The sequence below is a fragment of the Benincasa hispida genome, chromosome 12 (genome assembly GCF_009727055.1).
Source record: "Benincasa hispida cultivar B227 chromosome 12, ASM972705v1, whole genome shotgun sequence".
NCBI lineage: Eukaryota > Viridiplantae > Streptophyta > Magnoliopsida > Cucurbitales > Cucurbitaceae > Benincasa > Benincasa hispida.
The window spans coordinates 66,950,795-66,964,012 of record NC_052360.1 but is presented as its reverse complement, the minus strand read 5'-3'; the positions used below and the strand labels follow the sequence as shown (position 1 = coordinate 66,964,012).

General features: G+C 33.1%; 1 long non-coding RNA gene across 3 annotated transcripts; it reads left to right on the top strand.

The window, feature by feature from the left end:
• The first annotated feature begins 335 nt into the window (after window positions 1-335).
• LOC120092778 lies at window positions 336-9,679 on the top strand. Of its 3 annotated transcripts, XR_005486160.1 has the most exons (6): window positions 373-428; window positions 572-629; window positions 814-893; window positions 6,916-7,165; window positions 9,100-9,269; window positions 9,364-9,679. It is a non-coding gene; the product is annotated as an uncharacterized LOC120092778 (long non-coding RNA). The 3 variants fall into 3 exon arrangements; XR_005486159.1 differs by lacking the exon at window positions 572-629 and having other exon boundaries at window positions 336-428; XR_005486158.1 differs by lacking the exons at window positions 373-428; window positions 572-629; window positions 814-893 and having other exon boundaries at window positions 6,678-7,165.
• The last annotated feature ends 3,539 nt before the right edge of the window (window positions 9,680-13,218 follow it).

Genomic DNA, 13,218 nt, shown 5'->3' with positions numbered 1-13,218 from the left:
AAAAAAATGAGGATAATCAATGTATAGATGATTGTCAATATATATATATATATATATATATAAATAAAAAAAATAAAAAAAATAAAAAATCCTAACTAAGAGTCAATTTTGATATACTCATGAATTTTTAATGATTTTAATTGACAAAATTATAAATCTCATGTAATGTTTTCCAAACGAAATGTAATGAGTGGATGTAGTTTGATATACTTACAAACAAATACAATTTTAATTGATACAATTATTAGTTTAGAGTTTTAATTGATACTTTTGCAATTACGCGTGTAGTGCTGAGGACAAAACACATACACTAGACGTGTAAAACCACTGTTTCGAAGAGGAAAAATCTCATAAGTCCTCTCCTGCTCCTTCCTTCCAATGCTTTACCTTCTTCCTTATATTCCTCCGATATATATATCTCCATTGAGGTTAGTTCCTTACAGTTTCTTCTTTTAATTTATTTTCTATTTTCTGTTCTTTCTTCAATTGTAACTTCTAATTTTGTTTTTGATGTTGAATCGAGATACACTATGAAGTCAGTCTTATAAAATGCCTACATCTACTATGATAGGGAGAAGATTTTATTGATGAACACAAGGAAAATTTTTACGACTTGAAATTTCAGATATGTAACTATCACTAAACGCATTCTTAGCTCTACTATTTATAGATTTTAGACATGCATGATTGTTATAGATTATAACTACTTATATTGAGTTTCAATTTCATTTTTGAAATAAATCATAGAATATTTTCTAAAAATTTCCCTAAAATCTAACTCCCTTTTCTATCTTGTATCATCTTTTTTTTTAGAGAAACCAATCAGTTCGAGGTAATGTGTAAACTTCAATCAAGCCACTGATTTGGTTAACATATTGACAACATTTTATGAGGTATGTACTTTCATAACTTCAACTTCTCCTTTCTCTATCTGATCTCTTATGAAGTGAAATTTGATGTCGATATGCTTGGTTTTGTTATGGTATGTTTGATTCTTTGATAAGTGTATTGTGCTTTGACTGTCACAGTAAATTCTTACTGCTTTTTGTGTTATTCCATAGTCATTTAGAAGGCCTTTGAGAAATAGAACTTCTTTTATAGCTTCCAATAATGCAATGTATTCAGCTTTTGTGGAGGAAAGAGTAATTAAAGATTGTAGTGTGGCTTTCCAACTGAGTAAATTATGTTAAATTAGGAAAATGTATCATGTTGGTGACCTTCTTCGGTTTAAATCACCTCCATAGTCAGAATTGACATACCCATAGATCTCATAGGGTTCTAATTCTGTTGGTTTATATATTAGTTTACCTTTTTTAGACTCTTTGAGGTATCTAAGGATCCATTTTGTGGCTTCCTAGTGTCTCTTTCCAGGATTTGTCATGTACCTACTCACTAAACTAGTTGAATAAGATACGTCAGGCCTTGTAGATATTACCAGATACATCAAGCTGCCCACCACTTAAGAATAAGGTATATGTGACATGTAATTCAGATGATCTTCTTCTTCATTAGGAGAATTTTCAGCTGATAGTTTGAAATGTTGAGCTAAAGGGATATTGATAGGTTTAACTTCAAACATATTGAATTTCTGTAGGATCTTAATGCTATAGTCATGTTGACTCATACATAAAGTCCCGTGCTCTCTATTTATTAGGATTTCCACTCCTAGAATCCATTTAGATTCTCCAAGATCTTTCATTTCAAATTCATCTTTTGGAGAATCTTTTAGTTTTCTAAGAACTTTTTAAAATTTTCTTGCCACAAGCATATCATCTACATAGAGTAACAAATACACAGTAGATGTATGTGTTGATGTGTTTATGTGTGCATAGTTATCATATGAACTTCTTGTGAAATCATCAAACTTTTTATACCAACATCTTGAGGATTGTTTAAGCCCATAAATTGACTTCTTTAGTAAGCATACCATGTACTCTTTCACCTTTATTTCATAACCTTGGCACCGTGTTCATGTAAATTGTTTCATTTAGGTCTCTATGTAGGAAGGTTGTTTTAACATCAAGCTGGTCTAGTTCATAGTTGTTTTGTACAACTAGTGATAGGAGTATTCTTATGGTGATTTGTTTTACAACAGGGGAAGATATTTCAGTGTAATCAATTCCTTCTCGTTGTATAAAACCTTTAGTTACCAACCTAGCATTAAATAGGTGGTTGAACCCCTGGAATGCCCTCATTTAGTTTATAAATCCATTCACATGCTATTCTTTTTGCTCCTTTTAACAAGGGACCAAATTCCTAAGTTTTATTTACGGTTAAGGAACTGATTTCCTCATTTATGGCATTTATCCATTTTCTTGCACTAGAACAGTTTACAACATCATTAAATTCTATAGGTTCTGACTCATTTTAGCTAGCCATAACTCCTATAATTATGTTTACATAGTTCTGTTTCATTATATCTCGAAGACAGCCTTATGGTCCTTCTTTGCCTATCCCTAATTAAAGAATAATCTCTTAGGTCTCCTTCTTCTTGAGAGTTCTTAGTGTCTTTCTTTGTTTCTTCTTCAACAAACAATGGTGTACTAGTACTAAAAGTTTCAATATTAAGTTTTTTAATTTTAGACAGATGTTTCACTTTATATTTATGTATTTCAGGTATAGATACTTTTTTGTCATCATTTTTCCTCATCATAAACATTTCATCTTCCTTAAATGTGACATCCCTACTAATTATCTAATAAACATACATTAGGATGCTCTAGGGTATAGTTTTCCTAGGTTTTGGTAAACAAAACCAACACACCCAAATATTTTAAGGTTATCTAGTTTAGTTGGGTGATTAGACTACTTTTCTTCAGGTATAATAAAATTAATTGAATGATGTTAACATCTATTTAAAGTATAGACAGTGTAGGACACAACTTCAGCCCAAAATCTTTCAGGTATTAGACCATTTGACATTTGGCTTCTAACTCTATCCATTATTCTTCTATATAATCTTTAGCAACGCCATTTTGTTGTGTGGTATATCTAACTGTCCCGTGTCTTAGAATGCCATGTTGTTTTAAAAAATTATTAAACTCCTCCAAACTTTAAATCATTGTCTGTTCTAAGACAATTTGTTTTGAAGTTTATTTTTCAACCATGCTTTTACATTCTTTAAATTTATTAGAGTTTGATAATTGGTTTTCAAAAAATAAACCCAACATTTTCTAGAAAAATTATAATGAAGGATAGAAAATACATTGAACCATTTAATGAATGTGTTTGTGTGGGTCCCTAAGATCAGAGTGGATGTAATCTATGATGGCTTTTGTTGTATGTTCAACTATAGAGAAAGCTTGTCTAGTTGCTTTCCCAATTATGCAATGCTCACAGAAGCTTAATTGTTCACACAAACTTTTAGGTAGCAGCCCTTGATCTGATAGAATCTTTAGGCCTTCACCGCTTATATGTGATAGTCTTTTATGCTAAAGATCTCATTTTGTGAGTGAGGAATTAGTAATTGTGAGGATTGAATGATATTTTTGAACATTTTTTATTATGTAAAGACCATTAGTCCTCACTCTAACAAGTATAGTTCTGTCATCTTTCTTAACTTCAAACTGCTGGATTTCATATCCTTAAACTCACAGTTTATAAAAGTTAAACATATTCTATAGTCAATAAACATATCATTGATTCTATAAATTGCATATGTAAAGTCTAAATCTAACAAACTAAGATCCATGACTATTACATGAATACCTGAACTTTATGTAGAGACATAGAGATGGATCAAGTTCGAGTAAATAGCCAAAATAGTCTATAGTATATGATTAAGGTTGGATACCTTATTTTGGTAACACTATTGGATGCGACCTACTCTGTAGATGTTACAAGTTGTTGTAAAGATACTACAAACGAAGTAATCTAGATTCGTTCATGGATTGACATGAGGAGCGGGGGCGTCCTATGCAATGAGTTTGCATAAGATCAGACTAAGAAATAAGTCTTACTTTATAACATTGTTTACTGTTTAAGACTGACTATTTCGCTTAGATGATCTAGGTAACTCGACCTTAATCGTGAGCTAACTATGAACTCTTGTTTATTTGGGATTATATTTAGATTTGCATGGGTAAGGGTTGGCTTAATAGTGCCAGCTCAATAAGCCTCCCATTTTAAGGGTAAGAACGGATAGATAGCTGAGGATATAAGGTGCAGACGAAATTCATGCCTACTCGATTTAGGGGTAGGATAAAGATTTTTCTCTTAAGTACTGAATCCAGGTCTTGAACAAGGGGCCCCACCCTTTCACAGACTCGAGAGGGATTCAGTTCAGTGATTGGATCATAAACCAATTGTTCATTAGAGGATCAGTTGGAACTTAAGGAACAAAACATAATATCGAGGGTAAAACAACACATTGACCCATTCGGTATTATGAACAATATGTGAAGGGTCAACTTACTGGTTATGGTTAAATCATGTAGATACAAATATATCTATAGTGAAGAGAATGCAACTATCGAGCTATAGTGGTGTGACTCGATAGTTAATGAATACTGATTAATTCGGTCTAAAGTGTTTAGCCAATTAATCTTAATCGTTGGAGCTCATGATCTGTAGGTCCATAAGGTCCTTCTACTAGCTCGTAAAAAATGAACACCTTGAATTATTAAATTGAGTGAATTTGGAATGATATCAATTTGAATTGTTCAAATTGAAATTGGGGTTTTGAGTTTGAATTAGTTCAAATTCAAATTAGGGTTTGCATTATTATATTCAATATAATTAACATTAATTTGTTGAAATTAAACGAAATTGGAGAGTGTATAATATTTAAATGTTGATTTAGATATTAATTACATGAATAGGATTCATGTTTAAAATTAGGTGTGTGATTAATCTTGTTGGGAATGTCCTAGAACTCGCAGTTCGTGTTACACATTCTATTTTATCAATAACAATGACTTGTTGATTTTACATCTTATTATGAAAATCCAATAAACGCATCCTTGGCTATAGTCTGAATGCTGTAACTTTATGTAGTGACATAAACAAGATCAAGTTGTCAGTATATAGCCTAAATGGTCTAATAAGTATATGGATGAAATTGGGTATCTCATCCTGGTAACACTATTGGGTGTGACTCATTCTGTAGTTGTTACAAGAAATTGTAAGGTGCTACAAACTATGTGATCCACAAATCGTTCATGTTGAGACATGAGAGTGGGGGCATCCTATGCAATGAGTTTGCATAAGACTGGACCATGAAAATAGTCACTTTTCTTTATAACGACCGTTTACTGTTAAATCTGACTATTTCATTTATTATATAACCTAGGTTAACTCGATCTTAATCCTGAGCTGACTATGAACTCCTGTTTGTTCAGGATTATCCTTTGGTGGGAGTAGTCCAACAACACTGCTCAATAAGCTTATCATTTTGGATATAAGATCGGTTGAATAGCTGGGGACATAGCCTTGCAAGATGAAATTCACTCCTACCCTATTTAGGATCAGCAGATAGATTGTTTTCTTAAGTACTGACTCCAGATATTGAACAAATGGGGCCCCGCCTTCTCATGATAGAGAAAGGATTTGATTCATAGAGATTATGAATCAGTATTATTCATTAGTGGATCAGTAGGAACTTAAGAAACAAGATGTAGTCACAAGGGTAAAATGGTATTTTTGACCTAGCTGTGATTACGAACATCTTGTGAAGGATTGACTTACTAGTTATTAAGTGGATATAATATATCAACAGTGGGGGGAATTCAACTATGGGCTATAGTGGAGTGTCTCATTAGTTAACGAATGGGGGTTAGATCGGACTAATGAGTTTAACAGATTAATCTCGAATCGTTAAAGCCCATGCTCTGTAGGTCCACGAGGTCCCCCTACTAGCTCGTAAATGGATAAGCTTTAGGGTAGCTTGAGAAATTAATTTGAAACGTTCAAATTAAATAGAACAAGAGAATATATATTCAAATATGATTTAAATATATGAAGATGATTATTGTGCAAAAATGAATTTAATATTTGATATTAAATTAATTTAAGAAAATCATTTTTTTGAATTAAAATGGTTTAAAAACAGTTTATATTTTAAAAAGAAAATAGAAAAACGTTTTGCATGGTTGCACAAAATGGAAAATGCATTTTCTCCATTACCATCATCTTTATGCTCACACAAAAGTCATTATCCTCTCTATTTTGATTCTCCAAGCATGAGCGGCAAGCCATGCACTCTATCTATTTGTATGTTCATCTACTATATATAAAGAAGTGTGGAGTCGTTGGAGAAGAGAATGAATGCACAATTTTGAGAGAAAATTTTCTGTGAAGAAGAAACTGTCTTCTTCAATCGACTACTGTGAGATCTTCTTGTTTTTTCACATCTTCAAGCTGTTCTTGAGTCCCACAACTCTACCTAAAGCTCCAAGAGCATAGTAGGGAAGGTTTTGAGATAGTTCACGATGATATCAAGTGAAGATAACAACTATACAAACGTTTTCTTGGAGAGTTCATCAAATGTATGTTCTGAAAATCCATTTTTTAAGAAGAGCATGCTTTAGTTTTTTCCAATATTAGTGAATTAGAATGCTTATGGATCCTTGATACTTTCGTTGCATGTTGTTTAACTCTTTCAAATTTAATATTTGATATTAAATTAAATTAAATTAATTAAATTTGTTTAATTAATTTAAAATCAAATTAATTTCAAATTTTAAATTCAATTTAAGAAATTGGATTTTGTAATTTAGGTTTAATTAATTATGAATTAATTAAATCAAGTTTTAAATTAATTGAATTAGAAAAAATTGAAAATCTGAAAGAAGTGGGTTTTCCCCATTTTTCTTCTTAAGCATGATGTGTAATTCATGCATAATCACACAATTCCCAATAAATTGAGAAAGCAGTTGCTGGCCATGATTTTGTTGATGTTGCTTGCATGTTGTTGAGGAATAAAACACTTCCAATTTGCTGAGATGAGGACGGATTGACTGAGAATTGAATACAGAAAAATTAGTTTTTTGCACTTCATCTTTTTCTCTCTTCAAACCCATAAAATACTTACCAAATTCACTCAAAATTTGAGTTCCACCACTCAAATTCAAGGCTGAGAATAGTAGAGAAGACCTCTTGGTAGTTCACAGACTGATTTGGAGCTGAATTGGAGTGAAGAACAACTTGGATTTTTTCATCACAAAAGGTATGTAACTTGAAACCCTCTTAAATATGCATGCTTTAGAACTCAAATTAAATGTAATTAGAGTGCTTATTGATTTTGCTTGCTTCCGTTGCATGATAATGTATCATTTCACAAACTTGCCTCCAAATCCATGGTACTTACACTCAATTGAGTCCAACATCCCTAGAGATATTAGATTCCTCTTTAAGTGTGGGTACATGTCTTATATTCTTAAGAAGAGTAATTATCCGATCTTTAACTTTTAGTGAGACAAGCCCTATTCCAACTATTTTACATGTATTATCATTACCTATGTAGACACAACCTCCATCCCAACTTTTGTAAGTAGTGAACCAACTCTTTGAGGGTGCCATATGGAATGTACACCCAGATTCCAACACCAATTCTGAATTTCATCAGAGTGTTCATTGTTAGGAGTGTGCTGTGAGGTGGTCAATACATTTGCAAAAATATAGCTCCTCTATTTTATCACTGATGCTTCAGCCTTAGGTTCCTAGTAGGGATGACAACGGGGCTAGGGTAGAGCGGGGATGCACTCCCCATCCTCATCTCCGTGGAGATTTTTAATCTCCGTCCCCGCCCCATTCCCCATTTTGAGGAGCCGGAGAATCCTCGTTCGGGGATTTGAGTCCCCATGAGAAAAAATCTTTGCCTGTTATTTTATTATTTTATTATTTAAAATTAACTAAATTTAATATTTATATTAAAATTGTAAATTTTATATAGGAAATTAGTATTATTGTTACATATAGTTGTTTAAATTAAACATTACATGTTTTTTTTATTATAAATTAATAAAAATTAAATTTATTATATTAGATTTTTAAAATTAAAAAAGAAAAAAAACTGAAACATATTATTTCAGTAATATATATATATATATATACACTAACAAGTCAAAAAATAGGAGTGAGGACAGGAATCGCATTCGAGGTCGGGGACGGAGTTCCCCTCCCTGTCCCCGCCCTGTCCCAGACTGGGAACTCGATTTAAATTCCTAGTTTGACCACGGGGGACGGGTCGGGAATTTGTAGGGACCCGATTCTGTGGGAAATTTTTTCATCCCTAGTTCCTAGACTCTTAACTTATTTCTCCTTTTGTTTTTTCTTGTTTTGTCTTTTATTAAAGAAGAAACAATCTTTCTTTGGGTGGCCAATCTTGTGACAAAAGTACACTTGAGTTTGCTCTTATTTTTTTTATTCTTGCTATTTTTCCAATTATTTTTGGACTTTTCCTTTGAGAATAGACCTTCACCACTATTTTAATCTTTCGTTTGAGCTAGTATTTCTAACTCATTGGTTTTAATTGCTGGAATCACAGCATATGTAGTGATTTTCTCCCTTCCATAATTAAGAGCAATCTTGACTTCTCTATATTCTTTTGGAAGTGAGCCTAGAAGAATGAATGATTCCTTTTCTTCCCCTATCTTGTCACCCAAGCTTTTGAATTCAGTGGACAACTTCTTGAATTTACTTAGATTATCATTTAAGGATTTATTTGAATCCATTTTATAGGCAAAGAACTTCTCTCTAAGGTATGCCCGATTAGGAAGATCCTTTGAGAGATATAATCCATCCAATTTCACCCATATTTCATATGTTGTTTCTTTATCAATTACCTCTCTGAGAATAATATCACTTAGGTTTAAAACAATGGTAGCATAGGCTGCACTCTCCATGTCTTCTCTTTCTTCTTTGGTCACTGTTTGAGGCATATTAGCAGAGTCTACTATGGCTTTTAGAGCTTTCTGTTGGCCAAGAATGACCCTTACCTTTGCTTTCTAGAGAGCAAAGCCTCCCTTTCCATTGATTTTTTCAATGTCATATCATGCCACACCGATTTTTTAATCAAGAAAGTGTTTCTTGAAATACTTGTTAGAGCTTTCATGATTTATACCTTGCTCTAATACCACTTTGTTGCTATTACATGTGTAGGGTTGAGGATAAAATACATACACTAGACGCGTGGTGCTCCAGCCTTTCGTCTTACATGGAACAAAACCACTGTTTCGAAGAGGAAAAATCTCAGAAGTCCTCCCCTGCTCCTTCTTTCCAATGCTTTACCCTCTGCCCTATACTCCTTTGATGTATATATCTCTACTGAGGTTAGTTCTTTACAATTTCTTCTTTAAATTTCTTTTCTCTTTTCTTATCTTTCTTCAATTGCAAATCTAACTCTGTTTTTTATGTTGAATCAAGGTATACTATGAAGTCAGTGAAAAAATTATGAGAGAAAGAAGAGAGAAATAAGGAAGAATTTGACACTCAGATATTCATAGTGGTTCGACTTATAAAATGCCTACATCTACTGTGATAGAGAGGAGATTTTATTGATGAACACAAGGGGAGTTTTTACAACTTGAAACTTTAGATCAATAACTATCATTAAATGAATTCTTAACTCTACTACTTATTGATTTTAGACATGCATGGTTGTAATAGATTATAACTACATAACTCATAGGATATTTTCTACAGATACAAATATTATTCCTCTAAATGATGGCAATTAAACCAGAGATCATGTGAAATATATATTATATTTTCTTAGGACCTCAGTTCCAAATACATTCTAATTAATTTTTCTTAAAAACAATACATAATACTCATACACACATTGTGTTAAAATGCACCTATATCACATGCGGTTAAAAGTTCTTAGAACAAACATTTCTTTAGTAAAACTTAAATAACGAATGTATCTACTTTTAGTTGGTTCAAATAATAAATATCTGACATTAAAATGAAAATATAATAAATAAGAGATAGTGCCTTAAACTTTATATAGTGTTTTAAGTTATTTCATAACGAATATGAAATAAATCACATGTAGTTATGAATTTTTTGAGCATAAATATTTAGGTGACATATAAATTATGAATGAATATGTAATGACCCGAATTTTCAAGTTCTCTAAATGGGTCGTTATTCATAAATATACATTTAAAACCTCAAACATTTTACTCACTAGTATAAAATTAGGCTTTAATGTTGATTTAAAATTGATATTATAGGGATACAATGTCGATTGTAAACCGACATTGAAGATCATGTTATGAAAGATCTTTAATATCGATTGTCTTTAATGTCAGTTTTAAACTGACATTGTATATTACCAAAATTTCAATGTCAATTATTTTCAATGTCGGTTGAAAACTGACATTGTACACCATCTTCAATGTCAGTTGAAAACCGATATTGTACACCATCTTCTACGTCGATTTTTTACCAAATTTTTTCAATAATTGTCCAATATTTTTTTAATGCTTAATTTTTCTAAAATGTTCAATCTATTTTTAATGTCGATCAGAGTTAAAACAACGACATGAAATATCTTGTTTTGTATTAGAAAATGTCTGTTATCGTAGTTTATTGAAAAATATATATATATAAAAATTATTTGCTGCAATGCATGTCTGCTATAGTATATGCATGTTTGTTGCTCTGCATATGGCAAGCCTACATTATTTCTCTTCCACCTATAAACCCATATAATCCGAACCTAAAATATAATAATAGATACAACAATACACTCTACCACAAATTAATACAAAGTTACCTAAAATACAATAACACTTTTATAGAACTACAATAAAAAAAGCATCATACCCAACACTTCTATTGTTTTGTTATGAAATCATATTATTATCTTCGCTACTACTACTTGAGTCTTCCATATCTGAAAAAAATGAAAATAAAAAATAAAAAACTAAAACATAAAGTATATAATACCATTTAGAGTCTTTGCCTTCACGAGCAACGTCATAAGTGGTTGTTTCATAATCCCAATATTTGTAGCACATTTGCTCTTTTAGGCATTGAATTTGTTATCATAAAACAATAAACTTACGAGCTGATAATTCATCTAAGTATTTGTTAAGCCCTAGGTTCTTCCTTACCCTTCTCCTAAATCGCAATCAAGGTAAATAAGATAAGGGATAGAAACAATGGCAATCAACAAACTCTTCCAACCTTTATTTATCAACTTGCCAGCAATACTCTCAGTCAAGAACTACAGAGGAATAAGAAATAAAACTAAATAAGAGAGCAATTAACATAACTCAATGGAAAAAACTAGAAATGTAAAACAGTAGCCACCAGCCTCAAATTCGAGAGGTGCTGGACCCTCTCCTGAAGGACGAATCGTCTTCCACCAAAATTCTTCTCTCCTCTTTCTCTCTTTCTCTTCCTATTTGTTTAGCCCCTTGTGGTCCCACCCCCAACGGAATTCTCAACAAATTTTCCTTTTTCCCCTATATCTTCATACTCCACTATCCCTCTAACTAACTCTTGTGGTGTTTTTCCCTTTTTGTCCCGCCTCTTGTATGTGAATATGATGGGAGGTTTTACATCACCGCTCCTCTCAAAATGTACCTTGTCCTCAAGGTGGAAGGATGGAAATTGCTGCTTGATATTCATTACCGACTCCCAAGTGGCCTCACTATCCAGAAGGCCCTTCCATTTAATAAGCCATTCTTGTGTGTTTAGTTCTCAATTCCACCTTACTCCAAGCACCACTTCAGGGGCAACCTGTAGCTTAAATTCTTCGTTAGCATAGAAGGTAATGGTTGTATATATTGCAACTTACCTAATTTCTTCTTAAGTTGATACACATGAAATACATCGTGTATAACTGCCTCTGGTTGCAAATTTAGTCGATATACCACTTCTCCTATCTTTTCAGTTATTTGATACGGACCATAGAACCTTGGAGATAATTTCTCACTTTTCCTTTTTGCTAGTGACCTTTGTCTGTAGGGTCTTAGTTTGAGGAAAACATCATCTCCTACCTCAAATGTCAGCTCACGTCTATGCTGGTTGGCTTGCTTCTTCATTCTATTTTGTGCAATTTCAAATTCTCCTTAAGTGCATTCAAAGCCAAGTCCCGCTCCTTTAAGAGGTTGCCCACGCTGTCATTGCTTGATTTTGTTTCCCCATAATGGATTAACGATGGGGGAGTCCTTCCATAGATAGCTTGGAATGGTGTGGTCCTTATTGACGCATGGAAAGTGGTGTTATACCAATACTTTGCCTAAGCCAGCCATTTATTCCATCTATTAGGTTGCTCATTGTGGAAACACCTTAAGTAAGTCTCCAAACACCAATTTACTCGCTTAGTTTGTCCATCTGTTTGAGGATGGAAGACTGTACTTCTCCTTAATTTGGTTCCCAAAGCTGCAAAGACTTATTTCCAGAAATTACTAAAAAAGATCTTATCCCTATCCATATTAATCGACTTGAGAATGCCATAAAGCTTGATAATCTCTTGTATGAAGATTTCTGCCACTTGCTTCGCTGAAAATGGATGCTTTAGAGGAATAAAGTGCTCATATTTACTCAATCTATCAACTACTACTAAGATGGAATCAAAACCCCCTGCCCTAGGAAGGCCTTCAACAAAATCCATGGTCCACTCTTCTAAGGTTAGCTTGGGAATAGGTAACGGTTGTAGCAGCCCTGCAGGGGTTAGAGATTCTGTTTTGTTTCTTTGGCAAATATCACAACCTGCCATATATTTTTTGATATCACTCTTTATTCCCGGCCAATATAACTCCCATGAACTCGTTGGTACATAGCCATGGTATTCAAAGAACCACATTCATCCTTCCTAACTCCATAGCTAAGAAATCAGCCTTCACCGTTAAATTTGGGAGTGTGAGCTCTACCTCCTTGCAAATACCTTTTCCCTCGATTTCACTTCCATTTCCTATCACCACCCCGAACCTTTTCTATTGTTCCAATGGTAATTCTAGCTCCTTTACTGTTTCTTGATGGATAAAGTTGTGAGTAGTTCCCAAGTCAATGAGTACTAAACTTCCTTGCCCCTGATTTTTCCCTTGAGTTTCATTGTTCCCTTTGCTGAGAAACCAAGTAAGGAGTTCAAGGATAGTTCCACCTTCTCTTGCACTTCCATATTCTTCAATTCAATTGGTTCTTCTCCTTCGACTAACTCTTTTTCCTCCATTTCCTCCTCTTCATTGGCTATAAATAACATTAGTTGTCTATTTTCCTTGAATTTACAGCGGTGTCCCGGTGCGTATTTTTCATTACAAC